We start from the raw sequence: 8,942 nt of genomic DNA, 5'->3' as shown, positions 1-8,942 counted from the left end.
CAGTTTGAGAAGCCCTGTACTAGCAGCATGTCCATGGGGTGTGTACTTTACTACTTGTACATCTAGCTTTCTCATGCTACGAAAAGAGGAGATAGGCTCCTGACCTATGGGATAGGCTCCTGACCTATGGGATATGCTCCTGGCCTATGGGCCTCATTCATGGCTCAGGAAAGTTTGGTTCCCAAGGCTACTTTATACTTACCGGTACCTCGGTACTTACTTACTCATATTCAAATAACAATCATTGCTCTTTAGTAAACAGAATATACATTTTCAGGTCGGGAAAAAAGACGATCTACAAGCTCACTTTCCTTTTTTGAGGGGCGCTAGCCAGCTTTGATGGTATGTGTAAACACAAACATTGTGTTAACACTAACATTGAATGCCAATGACAATGAATGGCCAGCTTTAACATTGTCTAAACACAAACATTGAAGACGAAGGTGTGGGCGCAAATTGTGATTGGTCGGGAATGAGATGTTGACATATGATGATAAGAGCACCCCTCATTTCACACGGGTGTGATTTTTGAGGGGCACTAGCCCCTCCTATATACAGCTTTTGTCCACACACGTCTCAATATTTGCCATTGACGATGAAAGGAGAAATTAGGTCAAATGTCTGCCAAATATTACATAAATTGGTGGCAACACAAACGTTAAATGCCATTGACAATGAAGGGGAAAATTAGGTCAATTATCTGCCAAATATGACGTACATCTTGTCACCACATGTCTCATATTTGCCATTGACAATGAAAGGAGAAATTAGGTAAAATGTCCGCCAAATATGACGTAAATTTGTACGATGACAAGAGCGCCCCTCACTTCACACGGGTGTGATTTTTTACATTTCTTTTAAGTGAAAATGAATGCTAATGTTCTCTGATTTTGCTTAGCATGCTGCTTCGACAAAATTCAGAGAATATCTCCCAGAGCACGGAGCCTTTAACGCCAAGTTTAACTGTATTCCATTTGTCAATAAATGGTTAATCTACTTGAAAGGAAGCGTGAGTGTTTCCTATCTGAAAGTAAGGTTTTTATTTTGGTCATACAAGGTTTCTACCGGACAGTAACCATTTGTATCCTTACTAGTGAAGAATTTTGTTCCGCCATGCAGAGTCTGCAGACACTCTGGCATGCACACAGGCACACTCTCTGACATGACCAAATAAGGGAATGAAAGGTCTGGGACGGAGGGATTATGAGGATGCTCCTGTCATTGTAACTCACACAAGCAGAGTGGGGTGTGCAGTACAGTATACACTGTTACCAATGCTAATACCAGTGACAAAAAGTTGAGTCTACAAGTTAGGGTTGCTCTGTCACATTTGTACTCCAGTTAACTTGATATAAAAAATCACACCTGTGTGAAGTGAGGGGTGCTAATATATTAAAGTCTGACTCATGTTATTTTCTTTCTTCCAGGAAATAAAACGTCTGGGTTTCCGAGGCTAAACTCATGTTGATTAGGTGATGTAATGGTGATGTAAAACAAACGGTGTAAGTCAATGGTGTTTCTAAAACAAACATTGAACTAAAGACAAACATTAAACCTGAAACATTAGCCCCTCAAAAAAAGTATGGGGTCAATGTAATGTCTACTCAGGCTTTTGTGAGCACCCCGGACAGTATTTACTGTAAGTTGCTTGACTCAGTATTTACTGTAGCCATTTGACTGAATAGAATCTGAACGGAATGTGCACGTTGATGTGATCGTTTCTGATCCACCCGTGGAGAAGCAACCACTCAACATTGTAGGGCGTAATGTACCGTACAGTACTTGACAGTTATCGGCATCAAGCACCCGTGCTTGAAATAGTGACACTTTAACAGTGAGGACCTTAATATCAGTTCGGTGTCCAGTTACCATCTTTAGCAAGGTCACGGATGTAGCATAAATAGACAGATCATTATTGCCACTTGCTAGTGACAACTTGCAGCAGTGGCACGTGCTATACCGTATGACCACGTCACAAATGCTGCTATTTCTGTGCTGAGGTGGGTGATATCTGAACTATAGCCAGAAAGAGCAGGTTTATGAATGCGCTATAAATGTTATGGGGTTATTAATTAAAGGTATATATTTCACCCAAAAAATAATCTTTTTTTCTATCGATTACTCGTGCCATGGAGACTTGAATTCATGGATAATTCGTTTTTTTGTTTTTGTCACATTCCTAAGCAAATAATGATATGACCAATGACCATTATGTAATTTCCGTTCACAATAAATATTTTAAAATATCTTTAGAGTCTTGAACATGTATTTTGCGTGTGTACCAGGTCTTATTCCCTAACTTGAGTAAACTAAAGACCTGGATCAATGCTATTTGGCCACTCAGAATAGCCAAATGGCATTGATCACGCCTCCAGGTCTTTAGTTTACTCAAGTTATGGAATAAGACCTGGTACTTAAGACACGCAAAATACAGCCCATAGTGTGATGACTGCATGTGATCAATTCAGCCATGTACAATGTACATGGAGCCTGGAACTCCAAAATGTAATTTATTTTAATCAATACACAGACGTGCATTTAGACAAAAAGTCTAAATGCAGACAGAGGTGATTTCAAATCAAATCCGATTTGAGGAGATCTGTCTCAGTCTGAACTCTGAATGCAACAACCTGATGATGTGGCTTTTGAGTTGAGTTGTTAAAACACACAGATCGGATCTGGTCATTTGCAAACGGTAGTGTGAAAGGTCGGGCCATGAAGATCAGATTTGATCGTATTTTACTTCATGTGACTGCAGTCTAAATGGGGTCCAATTAAGTGTCCAGGGCTCCTCACACTCATGGCTCCCAAGCTGTGAAATGATAGCAGTGGCATTTGGAGGAATTCATTGGCATAATGACTGATTTGGGGAGAAAAAGGGGAGAGAAATATACTTTAAATGTAAAAAAGAAGAGCCATGACACTATCACAGGGGACACATGTGTCACCTTTTTGTCCTCATGCCACTTTTATCCCAGAGCCTAATCAGTGGGAACGGGTCCAGAGCTATGACATCACCACTCCCACAGATGGGGGTTGTCAAACAGGCCGGCCAGACTTCACATTTGAACCAGCATGATGTCACTTCCCCCATAAAGGCAGACAAAAAGTGGTGTAATGTAAAGTAGCTACATACGTATAAGTCCATTTACTACTTACTACTAGTACTTATACTTAAACAAAGAGTGGTGTTTGGGGTGGGGGGGTGATTGGTGGTGGGTCAAGGTAGGGAGCGGGAGAGGGAATAAGAGAACTGCAAGAGAAGGGGATAGATTGATGGACTGGAAGAAGAGAAAGGGCAAGAGAAGGGAGACAGGAAAACCAAGCCGCAGGTGTGGCAGGAAAGAGATAAGAGAGATGGAAACAGAGGCAGGTTTATGAGAGAGGATGGGAAGGATAGGAAAGGAAAATATCTCACATTTGCTGTCTGTTTTAGCTTAGTCAACAGTAGATATTTCAGGACTCACACTGAGTCGGACTGTTCAAATGTAATAGAAATTAATAGTAATTTGTAACCGCTTTAGGATTTGACGTTAAATTCTCAGTTCACTGGCCGTCATTAAGCTGTCCTGGTGCACAATGTGTGACCTTTGTTATTGTCACCATTATGGACATTTCTGGAAACTCTTTGAATTTTTGGGGGTAATTGTCTAAATCTTAATCTAAATCTTAATACAGCAATGTGTGTTGATATAAAAAAGAAAATGTACTTTGTAATTAATTGTACTTTTTTTTTTTTTCTCGTATCTATACTTTGACCCAAGTAGGCCAGCAGGATTTGAGTATTTTGTCCACCACTGATGTTGTCAGCTGTATTTTGGTGCGATGTCACCGCAGTGTTTTGGTATGATTGTCCTTGTGTGACAGAAATTACACCCAAACGAACAATCCTGTGCTCAGCTTTCTGTTTTGATGGCATGGCAACAGTAGTTGTTATGAAACCAAACACGAGGGCAGACATTTATGTCACCCGCACCCCCCAACCCCCTACCTTAATAGACACACACACACACACACACACACACACACACACACACACACACACGACATGTCACGTATACACAGAGATTGCTGAGCTGAATTAGAAAAGTGATCTCATGTTTCCAAGTCTTATCACTTGGCCTTTGGCTGCCGCTGGGAGAGGCATGACAGCAGCGTCATAATGAGGCAAATGATTTAAAGGAGTAAAAGGGGTGCGTCACCCAGAAATGATCTGAATGCACATGGAGGCTGATGAATTTCCAATTTTTTATGAGTCTAGTACACAGTAAGATCCTCAGTGTTTATTTAACTCTGAGAGATGTACATACAACTGTAACCAAATGTCAGAGCAAAGCAAATACCAGCTGTCACCCGTATAGTTCATGAATAATGATTTGGGGGTTTTTTTCAAAGCAAATTCAAAAATAGTTGATCTAGGCTCACAATGCATCACATGACCCTGTACATTGAAGTTTATATAGTTTTGCTATATATATATTTATTTTTTTCAATGCTCAATTGATTGATTGAATAGTAAGCCAGAAATGTAACACAGCAACAGAGTACAGTCAATACACTTGGTCCAAAAGCACCAAACACATGTCCTTGCGGTTTCAATTTAGGCCCTATGAAATTAATTCATAATTATATGTTTATTATATCAGGTTTGAAACAACAAATGCTATAAATAAGATATTTGTTCTTACAGTATATCAAATATTTGTAATTTGTATATTTCCAGAGTATGCAGCAAAAAAAAAGAAGGGGAAAAAGAAAAGGATTTTCCCACTCACTGTCCAACTATTTTCCACTAACTGTATCTAAACAAAGGAAAGGTCTTCAAAATAACCTGCAATGAAAACAGAGGAAAAAGGTCTATTAATGAATTGTCCCTAGAGATGTCTGGGCCGGGCATCGCAAGCTGGCTGTGGTGGTGATATCCAGTGGTGGACAATAACAACAAAGTGCATTTACTGTAACTTTCTTCACTCAACCGTAGAGTAACAGTAAAACTAATGAAGCTAAAATTCCTCTTCATAAAACCATGGCCATGATCATCAGGACTTGTGGTTCACTGTATTATTGCTGCATCACTGTTACTTCCCCTCGCATCTTGATGCTGCAACTATTATAGTGCTGCAGTTCATTCCCCAAGGGGAAAGCTTTCAAAGTACTCTGGTAAAAGATCTATTCAATTAATGCTTCCACTAATGCACCATTTCCTGAAACACAGACATTTACTGGCTGTGTAAGGGGTGCCTCGTCATAGCTCACTGACGCGGGTCCATTCATGACTCAAGTCTACATATAGGGCCAGACTCATACATCCATTTGGCCGATATGTCGGCCATTAGTTGACTTTTTTTTAATGACATCTGTGTCTGGGCTTTTAACAGCTTTAACCTGGCGTCCCTATAATTTGGGCAAAATGACATGACAGGAAAAATGTTTACATGCTTTGTTCATAAGTTAAATGTTCTCATAACATAAAATAAAACTCAAAGTTTCTCAAATTGATTCGAACATGTTATACTGTTTGACAAACAATATCGGTCAAGAAAATCACTCCAAAATTGAGATTGTCAGCCAACCCAAAAATGTGGCATTGGGTCAGGCTCTGCTACGCCCACGTTCCTATGGATGCTTCTTCCAACGATTTATTATTTAATTTTTTAGGCTTTTCTGCCTTTATTGATAGTTACAAGTGAAGATGGACAGGAAAGAGGCACAGAGAGTCGGGGAAAGACATGCAGTCATGGATGCGACTCGAACACGTGACGCGCTGTCAGGCCAGAGAGCCTATATGATTATGTGGCATGCGGGGCCAACGATTACCCACCAATTCAGGGAGCATGTGGGCATGGAGGCACCTCAACCACTGTGCCACTGACACAATGCACAAGGGGTGTATTTATGATTTAGTGGTTAAGCAGCACTTGTCATTGGCTTGAATAAGGTTGTAAAGTTAGTAAGACTCTTGTTAATATGATCAAGGGTAATAGTAGATCCGTATCCTGACAGTGTAAAAATGTAATCAAATGGATGGAATGGAATTAATCAAAACAGGCATCATTGCCGAGTCTGCTGACTGAACAAAATAATGATATCCCCCTGATTTTTTTATTTAATCTTTTTGATATGAGAGTTTGCCAACACAACAGAGCACATCAAGAGCTGTAGTTTAATCTATAGAACCCCTTAAAGAATAGTATCTTTGGCCCACATGTAACCATTGCCTCTTTAGCTTAAACCCTAACCTAACCCTTAATAAGAAACTTTAAAATTGAATGATTAATTCAGGAATTAATCATTCAATTTTAAAGTTTCTTATTATCAAGATCTTTGACTTGATCAGCACAGCTCACTTTTGCTCCACTTTCACAATGTCTTTAAAGGGTGAGACCACTTTTGTAGAGGTCTGGGTTGTGTAGTTACCTTGCCATGATGTAACTCCAAATGTGGACAAGAAATCCAACAATGCTCGTGATTAGAAATTGATAATTCAAAATATGCTCCTCATTGACGCTGAAACAGCTCTCAAAGTCACTCTTAGAACGTAAACGAACACAAACAAAGTTGATTCATACAGTGTACAATGTAAGTCAATGAGGAGAATATTTTGAATGATCAATTTCTAATCACTGGAGCAATTATTTTTTATTTATTTTATTTAGTTACATGATGGCAAGGTAACTACACAACCCTCTACAAACCCCTCTACAAAAGTGGTCTTACCCTTTAAGTACATTAATTCGTAAACATTGACTTACTGTAGCCTGTGATTGGAGCAGTGCTTCTCAAACTTTTCATGTCAAGGACCCCCAAATTAACAAAATAATTGATGCCAGGGGACCCCCATAAAAGATTTGTGTTGTTAAAATATTCAACATTTTTCTGTTTTGAAAATTAAAGAGCTTGTAGATGTTACATTTTCAAATAGCCGATGTATAGGTTTAAAGTGGTCAAACTGATTTTTGATGCTCATGCATGTTTTGCTGGAGACCTATTGCATCCCCTTCCCCACCCCAGACACCACTTTGGGAACCAAAACCAAATTATATGTCATTAAGGCTGGCAGTCTTACCTGGATTCTGCAGATGTACCAAGAAATGAGGTAGTGAAGTAAATTCCAGAATTTCAACCGTCCTATTCTGTAGCAGTGAATGTATGTGTTATGTCAGATTAGTAGCATGTAGAAGACGTCACACATTTTTGTTTGGTTTTCTTGTATTCATTCATATGCTCCTTCTCTGTCAGCATCCAAAATCACAGTATAGTCCTTCCCAACACAACTTTAGTTCTATCAGCGTTGTTTTTTTTCTTCTGAAATGTATTGTTTCTCCTTTTTTCCACCTAAACTGTTCTTTTTTTATTTTGCTCCTCTTTTTTCCTTCTGTTCCATCCAAGTCCAAAAGCACAGTAGAAGATTTATGTGGAGAAGAGCGGAGAGCCTCGTCTTGTCTCCTGAAGTTTGGTCTGACAGCGCTCACTGAGAGGAGGTGTGTGTGCGAGAGAGAGAGAACCAGAGTGAGCAGGAGAGAGGGAGGAGGGGGTGTTAGAGACAGAAAGAAAGAGAGTGGTACAGCGAGAGAGCTACAGACAGTGTGAGGGATAGTTCAGACAAATCATATTAGTCCTCTCTTCCTTCTAGTTGTCCGTTTCTGCTTTGAAGAAGTTGCTCATTCACTGATTTCACTCACATGCAGGTGTATACTTGTATGTGGTGCCTTCAGCATCTCTGGAGAGGAGCACAAAGAGCCTCTTATAATCTGTCAGAAGGAAGGAGACACTTCTCTGCTTTTGTTGCTAGACAGAAGAATCTAGAGCCCAGTAGAGTCTGGATTGAGCTATATTTAACTGCTGCTCTAGTCTGCAGTCTCTCTCTCTTTCAGCAGCAGCTGAGGATTCAGTCTGTGAGAGGCCTCCAGTCCACACCCCAACAAGCAAAACACACACGCACGCACGCACACACACACACACACACACACACACACACACACACACACACACACACACACACACACACACACACACGCACGCACGCACGCACACACACACACACACACACACACACACACACACACACACCCTGTGTCTGGAGAAGTGCTCTCTGTGTCTCTCTGGCTGAGCATACCTGTTACAAGAAGCTCTGGGCTTAGTTTAGTTTAGTTTAGTTTCTGTAATCCTTTTTCCATTACTCATTATTTTTGGTTTGGTAGGTTTTAGTTTTGTTTTATCCAGCGGGATGCAAATCAGGGGCGGCTCCAGGGACGGGCCTGGGGGGGGCATAGCATGTGATCAAAGATAGACTTGTTAATTGGGGGGAAATGTCATGCTCGTCCCAGCCAAAATTGTGTAGGCAAGTAGAAAGAATCAATATTTTTCACTTGCACATGATGTTGATATTTATATATATTTTTTACTTTTAAAGCCAAACCACACCAATGGGTCACCATGCAACCAAAACAATGCATATAGTATTCATACTATATCAAACTATAGGCTACCAAATTTCTCACTTCACACCACCGGCTGCCGGACTATTTGTCTGTGTCTTTGAAGCATGTTTGATATAAACGCAGCCTATGACTGTACACAGCGTTAGTTGCACTCAATGCTGCTAAGAAATGATCTGTTGCTGCGATACATGTTTTGTTATTTTCTGCTGTCTTAAGTGCAATAAGGGTTTGTGCAATAACAGGAAGTCATGTGTTTTGTTGTTTCATAGTTTTAGCTTTATGGTGTTTTGTGATATGATGCACTGGTTGGCACTTTTAATTTCATTGTACATGTTACAATGACAATAAAGATCTATCTATCTATAAATACATATTGTGTAATGTGTGTTTTAATTGGAATAAATTGTATTGATTTTTATTTTTTATTTATTTTTGTTCTGATAAAGTTTCTAATTGCAGTTCATACAGCTTATACACTATATTATACAACATATAGAATTT

General features: G+C 39.7%; 1 protein-coding gene across 4 annotated transcripts in view; it reads right to left on the bottom strand.

The window, feature by feature from the left end:
- Positions 1-7,706, bottom strand: part of filip1b (filamin A interacting protein 1b) — a 38,262-nt gene extending 30,556 nt beyond the window's left edge. For 3 of the 4 annotated variants that reach the window (XR_013965871.1, XM_080790910.1, XM_080790909.1), the window contains exon 1: positions 7,067-7,706. The gene's annotated coding sequence lies outside the window, so the exon portion shown is untranslated. The remainder of the gene's footprint in view (positions 1-7,066) is intronic. The other variant, XM_080790911.1, reaches the window with a different exon arrangement.
- Positions 7,707-8,942: the final 1,236 nt, after the last annotated feature.

This window comes from Protomyctophum bolini (assembly GCF_963924005.1).
Source record: "Protomyctophum bolini genome assembly, chromosome: 19".
NCBI classification, from domain to species: Eukaryota; Metazoa; Chordata; class Actinopteri; order Myctophiformes; family Myctophidae; genus Protomyctophum; species Protomyctophum bolini.
The sequence above is the reverse complement of the archived record's forward strand: the minus strand, read 5'-3'. Positions and strand labels throughout refer to the sequence as shown.